Raw genomic sequence first — 21114 nt, 5'->3', positions numbered from 1 at the left:
GCAAGAAGCCACATCAAATAAATGGCACAAGTTAAATATAATCAGCTGCTTCTCATTTAGGGAGATAAGGTATAAAGAAGACATTGTGTGTAGAAAATAATACACTCATCTTTTGAGATTGTTAAAAACAAATTTCTAACATGCATTCTAGAGTCGGGGATGTAGCTCATTGGTAGAACACTGGCTGGGTTCAATCCCCAACATAGCAGAAGTAAAAAATAAATAAAGTGCTTTCTTGTTGGTAAAATTAACGCATCTCTTATTTTCTTTCCTCCTTCTACAATTTTTATTGGTACATTATAGTTGTACATGATGGTGGGATTTATTGTTTCATATTTGCACCTACACAATGTAACAATATAATTTGACCAATATCCCTCCCCAACACTTCCTACTTCCCTCCCCTCCTCACAACCCTGATTCCTTTCCCCTACTTATTTCCCTTTGATTTTCCTGAGGCACCCCCCACCCCCGCCACACACACACACATCTTTCTTTTCCTTTTTCCTTTCTAGCTTCCATATGTGGGGAAAAATATAGGACCCTTGATCTTCTGAGTTTGGCTTCTTTGTCTTAATATAATGGTCTCTAATTCCATTCATTTTCCTGAAAATGACATAATTTCACTTTTCTTTATGGCTGAATAAAACTCCATTGTGTTTTATTTTAAATTTTAGAGTAAAATAATTTCGGTGAATTTATACTGAAATTATTTAATCACTATTTTATCTTTAATCTATAGTAAAACTGTTCAGTATACAAATGTTTTTAAAATTTGTTTCCCCCTACCACCCTGCGTTGAAAATAAATAGAAAGTTCCATGGGAGCACAGTTAAATTTAAGCAACAAAATAATTTTCTTGAAGACTCTTCCTTAGGCTAAAATGATTCAAGTTCGGGATGGGAGAGTATTTTCCTACAATCCTTAATTATGAATTAAAGAAAACAGGCTGTAAAAATTGATCTTGATGGGAAATTTAGAGCTCTAGGAAATGATTTGTGCATGTAATTGTGTTATGTGCTTTCATGTGTTCTATGAAATAAAAGTAATTTTGAAACCTATTGCCATCAGTATGATATTCATTAAGTGAATTAGAAATAAGTTCTTCCTATTATACTTCTCTTTTCTTCTTTAAAAATTAACTGACTTCTTTCTTAGTATGGTACTAACGTGAATCATTTTTGGAGAAGAATTTCCCCAGCCTCTCACTGCCAGGCCTCCCTGAGCACCATGCTTTTTGAGCAGCTCCACCACTGGTACTAGTAATTTTCTGTATCACAGCTATATGCCATATATACCACAGGCAGCAGAGTGTATCATTTGGTCTCCTATCTTATTGGTTCCAAGCACACCTACTTTTTTATCTTTTATTCTGGACTGAATCTGTTTTAGCAAGCCTCCAAAATGAAAAGTTAATGGATAAGTTAAAAAAAAAAAGGTTTGTTTATTCCTATTGCATTGTGCTGAATATATTGTCTGACAGAGTCTATGGTAAATTTGCTTTTTCTGCACCCTCTAGAAAACATGTGGGCTGCAGTTGATGGAGAAGCAATCATCATCTATTCTTGTTGTCTGGGCTACCGTGAGGTTGGATAGCTTTGATTCTATATGAGACTCTAGTTTGCCAGATGCTCAGAATCCTCCATCAATCACAAGCTTGAGATATATCTCAAGTCCTAGCAGAGCAAGGACCTTCAGTTATTGCACAACCAGGATATCAACACACTCTTCAAGAAGCCCTATTAATTTTGTGAAAATAAATATTTAATTACTGCATCATACTGTTATTTGGAAGAATTAAACCATTATAATCATATCATTTTCTATACAGAGGGTAGAGTAGACTCACATCTTGGCATTGCAGTTTAGGGTCTCCTTGGAAATGCTGATTTTTGTTTGAGAATTTCTTCCCCCACTATTAGTAATCTCAAGTTGTTTTCATTATAATATTTCTTTAACAATGTAAGATTTTCTTTTCCATCTTGATTTATGATTGCAAATTATTAAAAAAGGCATTGTTATGCATGAAAAGCTAAAAAGAAATAAAGAAGTAATGCAAATGACTTGGTCAGAAAGTCTCATAAAGGACCTAAATACGTTTGGAATGAGAGATTGCAAGACTATGGTAAATTTAAATACTTTGCCATATAAATGAAAACTGGCAAATTTAAAATTCCAAGGAGTGAGATTAAAGGTTTAAAACAAATTCATTTTCTCTCTTATATAAACATAAGCCTTCTTTTAGTGTGCTTTCTTTTTTAATTCCATGAGTTGTTTATGCATATTTGCCTTTGTTGTATTTTTTCTGTTTTTCTTCCTCATTATATCTTAATCTCCTTTGTGGGCAGGAGTTGCTGCAAATCTTAATTGTGCCAGATGTCTCAGATATTACTTGTTTGAACTATGAGGATAGGTTTCTTGTGCTTGCTGTTTTTCTGTATGACACAAATAAATTTTTTTCTAGTTTTCTATCTCCACAGGCAAGAGTGGTGTGAATAGAGGGTGGGATATTGAGGGTGGGAGAATATGCAGGTGTAGGATATGAAAATACTATGTATATTTTGTATTTATGCCCTTCTCCTCTTACACGCACACACACACACACACACACACACACTCACACACATACACACACATACTTTTTGAGTGCAAAGATGATCTTTTGCCACTTTGAACATACCTTGTATGGTATATATTTAATAGTGCACCAAAAATCATTTGTAACTTTTGATAGCTGAGAGGACTCTGAACTTGTTCATAGAATTAACATGTTAACAGTTATATCCCAAGAAAAATCTAAAGTCTTGGAATTACCCAGGTCATCCTTTAGCAGATGCATGTGTCTCCTCATAATTAAGTATTTATTCTTCACCAGGCAGAACTTTATCTCACTACAGGACTTTCTTTTATTTCTCCTGTTTGTCATCAAAAAAGAGATGTGAATAAGAGAGTGTAAGGGAGGAATATGTGCTAAGTAATAACCCACCCAGTTGTTGGCTTGTGGCATTCATCCAGATATGAATAACAGAGAATGATTCCAAAGAATAAAGGACATTCTTATACCAGATTATGCTACTAGTAAGATTCTGAATACGAAATCTGTTTTTTCTTAAAAGCCACTCATATTAATGCTTATAAATATAACCATAAAATTGGTTGAAGTGAGGGGTAGTATTTTCTGCTGGAGTGGGCTAGATCAAAAGATATGTCATCAGACATCTTTCTTATCCTATGTTACTATGACAATAGTCACTTTCTTTGTGGCTATGAATGGTTTCATAGCATGGTGATTCCTTAGTAGTACTTGTGATAAAGGGACTGATGACCATACTGTCATTTTATTAAATGCAACTGTAATATCTTTACGAAGAGCCTAGAATAGTCTCTACAAGGTCAAGGACTTTTGTCTGCTTTGGTCTTTATGTATCTCAAGACCTAAAACACAGTAGTCACTAAGGAAATATTGAATGAAAAATTAGAAATATTGACACAATATTCTTCATTTTGTTGTCTTTGGTTATGCAAGTTGTGTCTTATTTTCCTATTCTCATATTGATCTACTGAGGATTGATAAATAACAAGTAATGTGAAGAGATATATAATCATCTTATCAAGATGAAAAACATGTTCATTAGGAGAGTCTTTTTTCTTTTTTACTATTTCAAATAGGTTGATTATGTCAGTTTGTGTTTTGAGTTCATATATAATATACTGTGGAAATCAAACATATTTCATAAAGATTATTTGGAACAAGTTAATAGACTTATTTAATAATTTTATTTGCAGAATGTTTAAGAAATATTTTATTACTGGTCTGAAAACAGAAATATTAGTAGTATCTTCTACATTATGCAGATAGTAAATGATGAGACGAGCATGCCAAAGTACTTCTATGGAAGAACTTACACATTCTTTTTTCTTATTTGTTCTTTTCAGTTATACATGACAGTAGAAAGTATTTTGACATAATATGCATACATGGAGTATAACTTCCTATTCTTATGGTTGTACATGATGTGGAGCAATACTGTTCATGTATTCATATACGAACACAGTAAAGTAGGTCCGATTCCCATCCCCTCTCCCTTTCCTTCATTCCCCTTTGTCTAGTCCAAAGTACTTCTATTCTTTCCTACCCTCTCCCAACTTGTGTGTTAGCATCCACACATTGGACATACATTCATCCTTTGGTTTTTATAGGGATTGGCTTATTTCACTTAGCACAATAGTCTCCAATTCTATCCATTTACAGGAAATGCCATATTTTCATTCTTCTTTATGGCTGAGTAATAGTCCATTGTGTATATATACCACATTTTCTTTATCCATTCATCTGTTGTAAGGCACCTAGGTTGCTTCCATAGCTTGGCTATTGTGAATAGAGCTGCTATAAACACTGATGTGGTGGAGTCACTGTAGGGATAATGGGTCAAATGGTGGGTCCATTCCAAGTTTTCTGAGGAATCTCCATAATGTTTTCCAGAGGGGTTGCACCAATTTATAGTCCCACCAGCAATATATGAGTGTATCTTTTCCCCCACATCCTCGCCAACATTTATTGTTATTTGTATTTTTGATAATTGCTGTTATCAATGAGATATGATATGAAATAGGAATGAGATGAAATCTCAGAGGATTTACACATTCTTAATAGCAATATTTGATTGTTCTTAAAATTGAAAATTTTTTCTTTTTTTTTTTTTTTGAAATTTTTTTTCTAATAAGGACATTGATATTAACCCAAAATGACACATACTAAAGGTGAGACCCATAATTCATCTTGCAGGATACAATTATTCACAAATGACTTTCTGAAATACCTCTTTAGCATTACCAAGCATTACTTCTTTTGCTTACCAAGTTCCATTAAATCTTTGTTGCTATTACTGTAAAATACTACCTTAGTTCCACACCTTCTTCCCATCATTTATTTTAAGAAAATTCACTCAAACTCAACACACATGCATGGTGCAATGTCAATCCTAATGTGTTCTTTTAGTTTTCTTCTAGGCAAAAATACCAACTCTAATGGACATCATGAGTCATAATGATGATGATATTAATAACAATAACAATTACTCATTCTGGATTATTAATTAATTTTTATAGACTTAAGTTGTTATTTCTTGACTTGAGAGGTCAATAATTCTTTAAAGGTCTCTGAGACCAAAGAGAACAAGGTGGAGAGGCTAAGTATACAGCTTGTCAGCCTTCCTCTCTTTTCCTGGGTGGTATCCTTTTTGGTAGTTTCACCTGAATGAAAAGCTGAAGCATTAGTCTTTAATGTGAGGTTCTAACTTGGGAAGTCACAGAGGAATTAAGGAAGGTCTTGAGAGTGTGTGTGTCTGAGTGAACCTAATTTTACATTTAAGATATTACACATCATTAATTAGAAAAACATTAAGAAAGGGAAGAATGTAAGAAACTTTCAATTATTGAACAAAATTTCAGAATAGTTTCAGGATTGTTACAGATTTTTCAAAGCAAGTATACTTTTTCTCCTATCTCATGGGAACATCAAATAAATAAGTTGAAGTAAAATTTACAATTATAAACCAGAGGTTAAATATGCCAATACAAGAGTGAAACTGTTATTGGGAATTACAATAAATCCTAGATTAACTCAACCACAGATAGAATTCTGATCAGATATCCTAATTTTCCAAATGTAAATTCATTAACTAAATAGTGTAGGAGCAAGTTAGGGGCCTGTGATGTTCTGATTAACAATGGGTGGAATCAGTATAAGAAAGATGCAAGGATTAAGTAAAAATATCAATCTCAGATACTATTAAATTTATGTCATAGAGGCTTAAATATGGCTTTAAGAATAAACATAACAAAAGAACAAACTATATTAACTCCATTATTTTTTAAAATATTTTTTTTAGTTGTTGATGGACCTTTGTTTTTTATTTATTTTTATGTGGTGCTGAGAGTCAAACTCAGTGTCTCACACATGCAAGGCGAATGCTCTACCATTGAGCCACAATCTCAGCCTCAACTCCATTAATTTTTAATCTCAGAAAAGTGACCTCAATCAATTAAGAAAGTATTTAAAAATAGAAGTTGAAACCAAATATGAGTTGTCTGATTAATTTACTATTATCCCAAAACATTGGATTCATGAAGCATTCTATTCACCAACTATTATGATTTATAGAAGAGTATTTATCCCTTACAGTACGGCAAAGTATACACAGAATAGGAGAGGGTTTGCTGAATAAGTAGACACCTCTCAACTTCACATGGCCTTTGTAGAACTGACCTCTTTACATGCTACTATTCTAGTAGTTGAATCGATCATTGGGCTAAAGCTGAAGGGGACTGTCAGGTGCTTTATTTCCCTCTCTCACAGTCAGAGAAAGTTAGATGTATAAAAATGAAATTAAATTATGTGTATAAACATTGCAAGTTAATGAAAGAACAATAAACTGTTTCCTGTCAGTCCAGGGTTCTTCTCTTGCTACTATCCTGCTATACCCAAGAATTCTGTTACAAAATCATTAAGATTGGGCAAGAATATATTTTCTTGCATTATCTGATCATTCCTAACGTTTGTGGAGCTGTTATTACTTCCTGTGTTAATCATGTTGAATCCTTGTATCTCTAATTGGACTTCTCCCCACCTCTTTTTGTTGTTGTTGTTCTTGTTCTTGTTGTTTAAAGAGGACACACTCTAGCAAGGTGCAGTGCCACACACCTGTAATCCCAGTGACTTGAGAGGCTGAGACAGGAGAATCACAAGTTCAAGGCTAGACTCAGTAACTTAGTGAGGCCCTAAGGAACATAGTGAGACCCAGTCTCAAAATAAAAACATTTTTTAAAAGTGCTGGGGATATGACTCAGTGGTAAAGCACCTCTGGGTTCAATCCCTAGTACTAAAAAATAAACAAAATTTTAAAAATGAAGATGACACACTCTAAAACTGATTTGGTTTTGAGATTGAGACCTTAGAAATACCGCCAATGAAAGGGGACTTCTTTTTGATAGTGATCATGTTTTGCCATGTTTGTGCCCCTAGTTGCTAAAAGAATGATTGGTGTATGATAAATATTCTCTGAACTGAATTAACTTAGACAAATTGATATTGGTTTCATTAAATCATACTTTGAAATCATCTACTGAACAACTGCTTCACTTTTCTACCTGTGTGGGTAGACGTTGTCTAAATTGAAAGTAAACTATGATCTACTGAACCAAGGTTGACATTGTTCAACAGGAACCTATTTATGGTTCTGTCCTGGTTAGGTTTTTTGCACTATACATTGCTAAATGTAGTCCTGACACTGTTGTGTCGTTCTCCTTTTATATCCCCAGACTTTATATACTTTTTCAACTGATAGTAGTATCATGTTATGAATTCTTTTATATTTGTGTTTTGATTCATTTTTTGTATCCCCACATAGTCCTTTGGCCTTTGAAGCTATTATAACTTCAAAGAAATCTCAAATAAGTGAAGAGATGTATGTGTTTAGTGCTAAAGAAAAGGAATTTTTAAAAGCTAGAGGAAAACGGCTAAACTTTCTGTTTGCTTTTCAGTGACTATTAAATTCAAATATCTCTTTTTGACAAAGTCTTTAGCCACCAACCCCTTAGGCAACCCCTTCTTTATACAGCAAATATGTGCACTACTTAGAGTACATGATGTAGCAAATGAGGGAGCTTGCATTCAGGTGAAGAGTCTAGCAGATAGGACTTGAGACTGAACTTGGGCAGCTAGGAATCTGAAGAAGAAAAACTCCAACGTTTAGTACAGAGTCTTCAGGCCTTTACTACCTTGGGGTCATGAGAAATATATAAGCACCTATTAAAATCAATTTTCTTCTGCCCCCACTTGAGTAGGGGTACTGGGAGGGAATAATGACTTCATTCTCATACAGTATTCATTGTTTTCAGCTGAAGGTAAAATAAGTGGCTTCTTTATTGAGACAAATAAAAGCAAACTAAGTGATGTGCTTATTTTTTGTGCTTTTAGCTTTGGAAGCATGCATTTTTGCAGCCTACCTATATTTCTTTAAATGATATCTGTTAATACATTGCCTCCCCACCTGCGGTATTATTTCATATTAAGTCCTTGTGGAAACATTGCAGATTCCTCCTCCCCATTGTGCTGGAGAAGGAATATGCTAGGCAAGTGCTCTATCACTGAGTACACTCCCAAACCCACATTGTAGTTCTTACATATGCCTTGTGTATTTATGTTCAGTGGGTGAATATCTGGAGGACGGCAATATAGTATGCAGATCTGGAGCATTTCTAAGAAATTATCTAGACTTGTTTCCTAATATTGCAGGTGAGAACTTGGAATCTGGAGAGACTGCATGACTTCTAATTAGCAGGAGACAGGGTGCCAGTTTCTTTGGACTCCTGCTGCAGTGTGTTTTGAATCAGAAAATATAACTGTTGCTAAAATGATGATATTTATACCTCTCAACTTCAAGATTGAGGAGGTTTTTACTGTAGTTGCTGAGCCTTTATGACCCTATTAAAATTCCCTAGCACAGAAAAATCTTTTAGGCTAAGATGTACAGTTCAGAAATTCCACTTCTCAAGTCTCATCTTCAGTTACATGTTAAGTATATAAGGATTCATAAAAAGGAATGTTCACTAAAGAAATGCTTGTATCATAAAATTCTGAAAAGAACCTAAATGTTTCCAAGAGGAATGTCTAAGTAAACCTTAATATCTTATTCTATGAAATACTATGAAACAGCTAAAAAGAATGAGTCAGAACTATATTTGGCAATAATGGCAGAATCCCAAGACATTGAATAATAAAAAATGAAAGTTGCAAAATATCAGTGTGTAAAACACATAGCTATGAAAAAATGTTAAATGGTATTTCTGCATTCCTGTGATCTGTATGTAAAAGCATTAACAAAGGGAAGGAAATAAAAATGTCAAATTGTGATAGAGATAGTCACTTATAAGGTAGTGGGACTAAATGTTGAAGAAGGTGGCTTTCAAAGGTGGTTTGATCATATTGCAAATCAGAAAAGATTCATTTTAAAAAGGATATATTGAAACATATGTTTTGGGGGAAAAATAAATATACAGAAATATGATATTATTGGTAAGCATCAGTGATATTTGATTAAAAACACTTATCTTTCTGAACTCTGAGTCTGCTGCTAGCAAACATCATCTTAAAATGAAACCATATTTATAGGAAGAAGAGCTTCAAGAATAGTTATTTTACACTAAATATAATTCACAGTGAGACTTTGTGAGGTTTATTTATAAGAAGTCAAGTAGTGTGGAGGTTAAGATCACAGGCTAGGGCTTAGACCTAAGTACGTTTTGAAACTTAGTTCTGTATTTATAGGTTTTGAGATCTTGGATAATTTATTTAACCTATATGTGCCTCAGTTTACTCTTTTGTTAAAGATATTTTTTTAGAAAGTAAAGAATAAGGAAATGAATGAAAAATATTTAACTCAGTAAGTGTTCATTAAGCTAGAGAACAGTGATTTTTTTTGTTTTGGTTCTGCCTTCAATGGAAGTATATAAATAGAAATATAATAGAAATATTATTGTTCTACAAAAGAAGTATAGACAAACATTAAAGAGATGAGGGTTTAATTTCCACAGCGAACACTTGTAGGTAATGGCAAAACAATCAGATATTTTTCTTGGTCTAACGAGGGAATGAAGCAGAACAGATTATGGCCAGAGAAAGCCTAGAAGTAAAGGTGACAGAAGGGTGGGGAAATTCGCTCAGTATGCTGTCTACAAGGCTGTCCTCTACTCACTGACTTCCACTGACAAAGATTTGGGAAAAGGAGATTGAGACAGGTAAAAGTATAGAGTATCTGATAACGCAAACTTATTGCATAGTTGTGTGCCCTGCCTGTTACAGGAGTATCTTTCAAAAGTTTGCTTAAAAAAAAATGTGGATCTCAGCCACCAAGGCAGATTATGGTTTGTCTACTTCTTAAAGTTATCTTTAAGTCAGGAAACTCCACAAGCTCCTGTTTCTCTTTGTTAAATAATTCTATAATTGGGAAAGTCTCTCTTCCCAATCATAAATCCCCATGAGTTTTAATTTATTAAAGCCAATTGTGAGGATGGTAGTTGAATTCTGAGAACCCAGTATTCTGTTTTGCTTCTTATTTTTAAAAAAATAATTAAACCATATTTTTGCTCTTACCAGTTTCAGTCATGTCACCAGTGGAATTTGTCTTGTATATTAGACTTTATTCAATAGCTACGTAAGTTAGAATGACAGTGAACCACAGAACCAAATTTAATAATCTGTTATTGGCTGTAGAAATATAGTCCTTTAAAAATGTCTGATTCAAACTGATTTTCTGCATATAAGGTTTTAAAAAGAAAAATGAAATATTTGGTAATTAATATCCCCACCTTGGAGTCTATATATAGTATTGAAAATGTTAATTTGCTGCATAATTTGTTTTCTTTTCCCTCCTTACCTTAATTTCTCTGTTTTGCATTTAACAAAGAACCAAATTTGTGACTTTTTGTTTATTTATATTTTTGTGATACAGTATTTCGCTATGTTGCCCAGATTGGCCTCAAACTCCTGGACTCAAGCAATCCTCCTGCCTTAGCCTCCTGAATAGCAGGGTTTCTGCACCCAACTTGAAGAACCAAATTTATAGTTCAGTCTCCATAAGCATAGCCAGTGATTGATATATTTATTTTACTTCCCTTATCATTTAAAAAATAAATTTAATTTAGTAATCTTATTTTATAGATTTGTCTCTTGTAATAATGAAATTTCTTTGGAAATCCAGCAGGGTATCATTTGTAAAGAGAATTAATAATGAGTTTCATGGTTTTTTACAAATCACTTCCTTTTAAATGCAACAGGATATGTTTTGACTAAACAGTTTCTAACACTCCTTCTAGGTCAAAATTTCTACTATTATGATTGGGATTTTGAATAATTTTATTAAACCTTTTTGACAGAACAAAGAAAACTGGTCTTAGTGTAAACTAAGGACTTGAATAAATTCTGGAAAATTATAATCATTAAAAGAATCTTGTTTAATACTGTATAGTCATATGCAATGTCTGATAATTCAGAATCAAGAGATCTCGGACCGATTTTCAGGAAAGAGGTATCCTTGTTTTCTACAACACCTTTCTCACGCACTTGAAACTTTTCCTGTAAAATGTATTTGTCATCACAGAAATCAGATTAACGTCAATGCTAGGATTACTCCTCAGTGATGAAAGGAATTGCCTTTCTTAGAGTGGAAGAACAGTTTATCCTGAGTAAAACCTCAAGAGATTAACTACTGAGTTAAGGATGCAAATACAAAGTGCTTCTCAAACTTAAGTGTTACACGATCATTTGGAGATCTTGTTAAATGTGGGTTGTGATTTTGCAATACTGGAATGGGGTCTGAGATCTTATGTTTCTAGCAAACTCCTTGATGGTATCAAATTTTACCTGTTTGGAAATCTCATAATGTATGTAACTCTAATATTTAGTACTGGGTTTGGCTAATATTCTTAGTTTGAAATCTATGAGTATTTGGAAGTCACTTTCTCTTAGGATTTTTCAGAGACTAAATAGTGAGGATAAAGATGTGGGGTACCAGCGTAATGTGTATCTGAGCTATTTAACTTCCTTATTTTGGGTGTCCCAGTTAGTTTAATATGAACTAGGGATAGGGTGGGAAAAGAGTTGGCTGCAGCAGTTTTATGTGCTTTTACATTTTTTACAGCAGAAATTTGCATAAGTTGTTAATAAATAAATATTGTAGAAATTTTTTTAGGGAATGGAGAAGGACCTGTATTAAGTCGTTAAGTGCTTTAGTCAACTTTTCATCTTAAAAGGAAGAAAGATTTATTTTGGCTTGTGGTTTCATTTATTTTGGCTGACTCCATGCTATGGACCTGAGGTGAGGTAGAACATTATGGTGGAATCAGTTCAACAAGGCCAGAGAGCAGAGAAAGAAAGAGAGAAAGGAGAAAGAGTCAGGGACAATAGACAAGTCTCAAGGGCATGTACCCAGTGACCTAGTTCCTCCAACCATGCCCCTCCTATCTACTATTTCCACCACCTCCCAGTAGTCCTTTCAGCTATTCATGGATTAATGCACTGAAGAGGTCAGAGCTCTCATGAGCCAATCATATTCCAAAATCTCCACATTTGAACATTGCTGCATTGGGGACTAAGCCTTCAACACATAAGACTTTGGGGGACATTCCATATCCAAACCATAACATTAAGTTAATGTAAAAGCTAAGAAGATACCAGTATTGAACTGAGAAATATTATTTATTCATTTCTCTCCCTTGAGATATAGCCTCAATATTGCTATTGATGATAATTTTATCAATCATGTTCCAAGCACATGGTTGACTCAGCCCCTTGTTGATAATGAATACTTTATCAGTTAATACTCATAAATGTTAGAGTTTTAAAGGCAATATAGATAGAATTTAAATATAATTGTGGTCAAAACTGTCCTTGTTCAAATCTAATGTAAAACCTACTTAATTTTAGATAGGGATTTCGGTATCCATTATCATTTTATATGAAAGTCTAGACATAAAAAGTTAAGGCCACAGAAATCATCAGAAACAGAGCTGAAAATAGAACTTATCTCAGAATTATGTCATCCATGAAACTCTCCACGTTTTCCTTTGGGAAAATGCAAGTAAATTCCCCTTTTTCTTTAAGATTCATTTCATTCATCCAAAACATTTATCAACAGTTCATTCTGTGCAGTGAACTATTACTAAGTATCTTGTGAAGAAGGATTTATAGGAAAACAAAAACTAAAAAGGAAATAAATATTATGTGGACTTTTGCTCTAGTCAAGATGGAGTTATAGAGATGGAATTTACCTTCTTTCCTGGAATAATTTAAAAAACAGATAATTGGGACAATGGTTTTCAGGTATTGAGCATCAGACAGCACAGGATAGTGAGAAAGAGGGAAATAATGAGGAGAGCACTGTGATTGCCTCAGATCAGTATCTAAAGAGTGTCCAGGTGACAGGGCAGGGAGCCGAGGAGCCCAGGGTGGGCCTGGTTATCTCTCATACTCAACGAGATTGTGCTGGTCATCTGGGCAGGCAGAACAACTGCAGGTGGTAGCTAAGGGTTTTTCTAGCAAAGGGATCTGTACAGAGAAAGAGCTACTGAAATCGCCAGAAGATCCTCTCAAGTCTGTAGTTAGCTTTAGATTAGTTTACACATGTGAGAAAACTAGAGACTGAGAAAGAATCACCAGAAGGCACTCAGGGAATAATTAGCAAAGGTCACACAGAGCTGAGAGTGGTTAACATTTCTACCAGTCAAAGTGGAAAACTTCATAATTCAAGAAATATTACATGAGTACTCAAAAGTTATTACCTCAGTAGAGGAGCAAAATAAGCCCTAATGACTTCTTAAAATCCCACCTTAAAAAACTTAATAGAAAGCCTCAAAAGGATAAACTCTTACCAAGCAACTTAACTATGACCAAGACTGACGTTTAAAAATACTAATAAGAAAACAAAAGTATCCATCACCTACTCAATGAGGTAGAAATTACAATATCTGGCATCCAATCAAAATCCTAGTATGCAGGTATGCAGGGTAATATGATCCATCCGAAAAGGAAAACAAAGAGAGCCTACATTGACACAATGAAATAGTAGACAAGAACAATATGAAAGTTATTGCAATTATATCCCATATGTCTGTGAAAGTAAAGACTGAATATATTAAGTAGAGACTTAGGAGATATGAAAAAGACTGAGATCCAACTTTCAGTTTGGAAAATATAATATCAGAGATGATGAAGGCCCTGTATAGAATTAATAGTAGATGAAACACTACATAGTAAACAAAAATCATTGAGCTTGAAGGCTTAGTATTGAGTTATCAAAAATGAAACAGAGAAAAAGGCCAAAACAAATGAATCAGGTATCAATGATCCATGGGACAATTTCAAAGTAGCCTAAGCATGTGTGTGATTAGAATTGCCAAAAGAGGGAAGCAAGGATAAAAATTACATGAAAGGATGGCTGGCATGTTTCCAAGTCAAAAGGTCAATAGGAGTTATAGTTTGACTCTTAAATGTCTCCCAAAGGCTCATGTGCTAAATAAAGGCTCTGTCACCAGCCATGTCACTATTTGGAGGTGGTAGAACTTTTAGGAGGTGGAGCCTAGTGGGTAGTAGATAGGTGAATTGGAAATGGGTCCTTGAGGAAATATTGAGACCCTGGTCTCTCTTCTTTCTGTCTCTTTGCCTCCTGGATGTCTTGAGGTGAACACACCTTCTCTATCATGTACTCCTGCCATGATGTACAGTGCTTCCATAGAACCAAAGCAATGAGACCAGTGAGCACTGGCTAAAACTTCTAAAACTACAGCCAAAATAAACAATACTTGCTTGTCTAAGGATCTGTCACAGCAACAAAAAGCTAACATAATAGGCCTCAAGTACATGAAACATGAATAAAGCTATACCAAAGACAATATAATAAAATTATTAAAATCATTACTAAAAAGAAAAAATCTCAAAAGTAGCTAAATAATTAAAACACATTTGTACACGAGAAAAAGTAGAGCAACTTCTATGAAATATTTGGAAAATAACATGTTATCTAGAAATTCTTTGTCAATATTCCTTATTACTAAAAAAAAAAAATTTAATTGAGTAGTTTTAAATTAATCAGAAAAGCCTGGGACTTGCTTTGTATATCTTCAAGGTGGTTGTAGTCATTCTCCTTTTCTCCTCACAAACATTCCTCTTTCTTCTTTATCTATTCATGTTTGGGAGAAATCTTTTACCTTATCCAGATCTATTAATGGCTAATACTCAAGTCTATTTTGTAAAGGAAGATATCTACTTCTAGATATCAGAATGATACTAACCATTGAGAATTTTGTTCACAGACATTGTCATCACTAAAGTTCTTTTCTACAATGTCATTTACTCTGCTCCACTTTCCCACAGCTGATCCCAAAGTTTTGCACAAGAAGGTACTGATATTGTCAGTATGGTTATAGAGCCACTTACGGCTCACAGGAGAATCTTTTTTGTTTGGAATGAGAAATGCAGAAAAGACACAAAAAGGGGACTGACAGTGTCAAAATTTTGAAGAGCAGAATTGCTGGTAAGATGCATCTTATTCAAGAAATTCCAAGAAATACTACTAAAGATATTTCAACTGTTAAGATACATTCTAAACTCCATCCTAGATTCTTATTAATTGGTCTAGTGTGAGGACTTTGCATTTTTATAGCATCTCAATCCCAGTTAATTTTAATGCTCAGCCTGAGTTGAGAACTATGGTTACGTGCTATTTAATGATGCTTTGGCAAAGGTGCGCTGCTTAGACAAGGGTGGTCCAGTAAGATTAAATGGAGGGGCTGGGGTTGTGGCACTTGCCTAGCACGTGTGAGGCACTGAGTTTGATTCTCAGCACCACATACAAATAAATGAATAAAATAAAGATCTATCAACATCAATAAAATATTTTTTAAAAGATTAAATTAAGAACTTAAAAATTCCTAATACCTGATGATATCATAGCCATTGTAACACCACAGGAAGCCATTACCCATGTGCCTGTGATGATGCTGTGTAAACCATCCTACTGTGCTTCCAGTTGTAAAAAAGTACAGCACATACAGTTATGCACAATACGTAATCCTTGGTGATGATATCACACAGCAATATTACTGGTTTATGTATTTACCATATTACACTTTTTATTATTATTTTACTGTATTCCTTCTACACGTAAAAAATGTTTGCTGTAAAACAGTTTGTGCTGTTACGTGGGCAGCAGTCTCATACATCTCATGTTTACTAAAAAAAAGATACATTCAATTAAGTTATTTGCTTTGGATTTATGGGCTAAAGTTAATTTTTACAGCTTTTCTGACTCTTGAACAATATAAGGGAAATTGCCAACAAAAACCAAAATGAAACAAATATCTGTACCAATAGGGTTAAGTTTACCCTTAAAACTTTAACAAGTTTTTTAAAAGAGCTTAGCCTACAAGTTCAAATGTCCAAGAACATCCTATAAAGCTTCCCTTTTTTATGAGACTACCTAATCCCAATTTCCAACAGTGATGTGTGAGTATGGTTAATTTAGAGTCTACATGAATCAAAAAAAAAGACTTGATTCATTTTATAATACAACATCCCTTGTACTTATCCATAGTTATTGTGGAATTCAGGGCCACAATAAATGATCTATTATGAAAATCACTGTATAATGAAGAGACATTTCACATGAAAAGTTTTAAGGGCATGTCAAAAACTTAAGAGAATAATGTTTTTCTTTATTGGTAAGATAACCTGCCATCCTAAAATAGTTTAAAATTGCTATACTCTCTAAGCATGTGAAGGAAAGGCATGAAGTTTGGACAGTAACTTGGAACATGTTTGAATGAATTGAACAAAAATGGAAAAAGTTCATCAATAAGCCTTCCAAAGTAAATGATTTGTGAATAGTAGTTTGGAGAAATTTAGTGATATTACTTAAAAGTGGAAGGTAGTAAATATAAGCATATCCCCCTGTATCGATGATGAAAATTGGAATAAGGAAGTTACATGGAATTGAAAGTTTCTTAGCTTATTCAGAAAAGAGGATTTGTGTTGGAAAATGATAAGCATTATAATTAGATGCAAGTGAATAGGTAATGTTCTACATGTTGTGCTGAATTCAGATTTAATAAGAAAGTCAATTCAGATACTTGCAGAATTTTAGTTCAGGATAATACTTTAGTCATTTATCTTCCCTTCAGCCATGAGAAAACTGACTTCACTAAGGTTACAAAGCCATGAGTGTTACTGCAATTTGGGATTGGAACCCAAGATTTCCTGTTTTCAGTGTTCTTTTCATATACCCTGTTATTCTCCAAAATGTTGCCCCATTGACCAGGAAAATGTCTTAGGAAGTTTCTATTTTATATAATGAAAAGAAATGTCTTTTTCCTTTCCCTCTGCTTTGCATTCTACACTCTCTTATCTTCTAAAAGCCATTTGTTTCATTTCCCAATCCTTTCATTGCCCAACTTCTCCTTTAGTGGATGTGGGTTAGTAGCATTCTTTCTACTATACAGCAAGAGAAGGGTCACAAACAAACCCCTCAGCCTTAGGCCATTATGTTGTCCAAACTTAGTTTCAGGCCAACTTCCTTAGAGACCAACCCAAAATGGATTCTCGTATAATCTGCTCCTGAACTCGGTCCAATTATGCTACTACCCACCTGCCACAATTTAGAATCTTCTCACGTTCATCACTGGGCAGATGATGCATGGAAACTTGTGGAATTTATAGTACCTGTTCTGTCTTTAGCTGAATGGAGAAAGGACCAGAAAGTTATGCTTTTTAACATGAGTTCCATTTGGCTGCCATTACACTAGGATATTTCTCAGAGTACGTAGCTGGAGGAAGAGAATGGGGTAGCACAGTTAGTCTTGATTTCAACATATTCTTCTCCCCTCTTTATGATATATAGATTGTACTCTATAAGTCATGGTTTTGGAAATTAGTATAGCCTTGATATCATAGACATACAAGGTCACTACTCTATCACTTCTAAATTTCATATCTTTAGGGTCAGATGAAATATGAAATACAGTCAACCTGTAGACTCTCCTTTAGTCCCAGGAACCACATATGCCATCTAGAATGTAGGGTGGGGGAAGAGAAGGAGCAGAGAATCCTACTTCCTCAATTCCTTATAACTAGACTTGGCCCTGCCTCAGGTACATGACTCTTTGCCTGAATGCCTTTTGACCCCCAAAATAGATAACAATTCTCAGGGATATAGAATTCTCTGGACAGTTTTAACCTTCAGAATTTCATATATATTAAATTTGATTGTTGGAAAGCATTGACAGAATCAATAAACTTCATTTTATTATAGATATCTTGGTTTGCCAAATAGACCTGAAAATCTATCACCTGCCAGTGTCACTAAAACTAGTTACTCTTGTGACCTCAGCAGACCTAGCTATAATGGATTGAATGGTGGTCTCTAAAAAGATTTCTCAAAATTTTAATTTCTAATACTTTTGAATATGACCTTATTTGGAAAAAGTATTTTTGAATATGTAATTAAGGTAAGAATTTCCATGTGAGATCATTCTGGATTACCTGGGTGGGCCCTAATGCCAATGAAAAGTGTCCTTACAATAAGAGAACACAAGACAATAAAGGACAAACATGTAGAGGGAAATGAGAGGGAGAAGGGAGGGTATGAAAAATGGTGGAATGAGACAGACATCATTACCCTTTGTACACGTGTGATTACAGGAATGGCATGAATCTACATTGTGCACAACCATAGAAATGAAAAGCTGTACCTCATTTGTGTACAATGAATCAAAATGCAGTCTGTAAAAATAAAAAAACAATTTAAAAAAAAATGGATAAGCACAGAGAAACATGAATATGAAAGTTCCCTGAACTGTGAGATAACAGAATTCTTCTGGTTTAGGTCACCACATTTGTGATATTTTCTTATGGTCATTCAGGAAACTAACTCATTCTAATACAGAAACATGGAGTGAGCTCTTGGTGACTACCTTCAACTTTTCCTGTGCAGATCATATCCAGCATGGCCCTGAAGGGAGTGGAACCCAGATCACATTTGAAACTTTACTGTCATACCCCTTCTTCCTGAAAATCTTGTTCTCCCCTCAAAAAACAATCTCTACATCTAGTTTCTCCCAAACTTTAATCCCCAGAGGGTTTATGCTGCTTCATGCTTCACCCATCCTTCCATTTCTTTACTCTTCCTTACAGTTTTGGTTATGTAATCTTCAGAGCGCAATGCAAGATGAAAATGCTAGTCTCTTTGTTAAAACATTAAGTATTTCAAGGGAGGGATAGCAGAGCATTAAGCAGAGCTTTATGAAACTACACAGGTTTCAGGGCCAAGAAGCTGGCCTTGTTTCCTACACCTAAGCACTATGACCTTGCAGAATTCTTATTCAACTTTGAAAAATACCAGTACCTTTATAAATATTCACTAATACTTTCTTCATATTCTGGCATTAGGCGAAAATCAGCTTTCTTCTGAGAACAGTTTACCCTACTTGTTCCTTCAAAAGACTGCCCAATGTCCCATATCCCAGGGTCACAGGTTGGGTATGAAGGCAGTGTTGGCAACCTTGCAGCTACCCAGCAATGCACTGATAACCACCTTTTATACCTCCATTTACTTAGGCTATTCCTCCCTAGATAGGTACCTTCTTCCCCAAATTTGCATAGCCATCCACTCAATTCCAGATCATTCTGCTGCATTTTTGAAAGTCTTTGGTTCTTACTCACTCCTTCCTTACTTAATAGTACATTGTTAGTGGCTTCCACATCGATGTGGACATCTTAATCTCTACTTTCTGATCTTTATTCTGTCACCCAACCTCACCCATAGCTCCTCCCTAAAGCATGTTATCATTATACTACCAAAACTTCAAAGAAAACTATTTTGCCTCTTGACTACAACCTCTTATCTTCCTATTTCATGTTTGATCAAAATTTGAGGTTCCTTCATTCTTATTTTTTCTTCTATCTTTTGTCTTCATTTATTTTCTTCGTAGTCTCAATCTCATAGTTCTATCCTTCAGCTACTCAAAGAGAACATCTAAACTTTCTCCTTATTTTGATTTTTGCATCATGTCACTTGACACAATTCCAAGTTGGATTAATTAAACTTTCTGCATTGAAAATCATACACTTGACATAATTACACATGATTGTGTGAAACTACTGCTAACACCAATTCCTGGATTCAAAAACACTTTGGATTTATGCTCAGGTTTTGTCTACCATTCCCAGCAGCAGCTAGTGTAAACCTACAGATTATCTACCTGACTATATCACCTCTTTACTTTCATTGTAGAAATGAGAGGTCACCAAAATTTTCAACTACTTTAAATAGACAAAAACATTGTAATAAATAGTGTTTTCTAAGTCATTATTTTTTCTTAAGTGAAGAAATGATATTAATATTTATTCATTTGAAAACTACTTACTAAGCACCTACTTTGTACAGTTGCTATTCTAGGTATTGTGATACAGCCCTCATTGGGCATATTTTCCAATGGTTCTAATTATTTTAGATATGTAGTTTAAAAGTATATCAGTGAGGTTTAATTATTTTATCATATTTATCCAAATTGCAGGTTTTACAAAACAAATTTTTTGAGGATAAGAAATAGTTACAGAAATATCCAATCATGGTAGTATAAATACTTAAGTTCAAATATTTTAGCATCATTCTTTATCACAAGATCCCTAAAATAAATAAGCTTTAGAATAATTTGTCTTAGATAATAATATATGCTTTATATAATATAATAAAATTAGGCTTTAGAAACATGCCAAATAATAAGTTTTGAAGTTATACTAAAGATAAAAATAAATCCCAATCTCTCTTATTAATATATGTATGACTACACAAGAAACTATATTCTTAGAAAACAAAATGTACCTGTTTCACCCTTAAGAAAAATCATAAACTTTATTAACAGGGTGTAACTTAAGGAATGTCATTAACTTTGAAGGCAGAAAGACCTGAATTGGAAACTGTTTGGATTCTACCAAACTATTCCACACTATTCAAATTAACCGTACTGAGCCTCAGTTTATTATCTGTAAATAGAGATAATTATTATTACATTGTGGGGTTATGAATACTAAAGAATTTAAATAACCTAATTATACTTTAAGTGAATATTTTCCTAATTACGTATTTTCATGTTTCACATGGCCTTTGCCTAAAAGGGGAATTTGTAAATACTCACTAAGGAAGTGTCAAGTATCATAGGCCTTGAGTTCCAGGAAGCCATAGAGTGCGAATGAGCAGATTAATAATGTTGAGAAGACTGAAAAATAATTACGACTCTAAGGCTATTAGAGATCTCAGGACTTCAATGAGAAACCACTTTCTCAAGGAGAGAACTTCTTAATTTTATTAGCAGCATGGTCATCCATTTCCTAAGGCTTTTAAAGGGCAAAAAGAGACCACAATAGTAAGGACTTTATTTTCTTTAGTGAGAACCTAAACGCCAAATCGGATATGCATAGAACCCCGTGTTTCTTTCCATAAAAAAAGTCTCGCATTCTATTTTGCTTCCCAGTCTGGCAATAAAAACTTAATAAACACGAAGACC

Source organism: Sciurus vulgaris (assembly GCF_902686455.1).
Source record: "Sciurus vulgaris genome assembly, chromosome: 7".
NCBI lineage: Eukaryota > Metazoa > Chordata > Mammalia > Rodentia > Sciuridae > Sciurus > Sciurus vulgaris.
Note: the sequence above shows the minus strand (reverse complement) of the source record.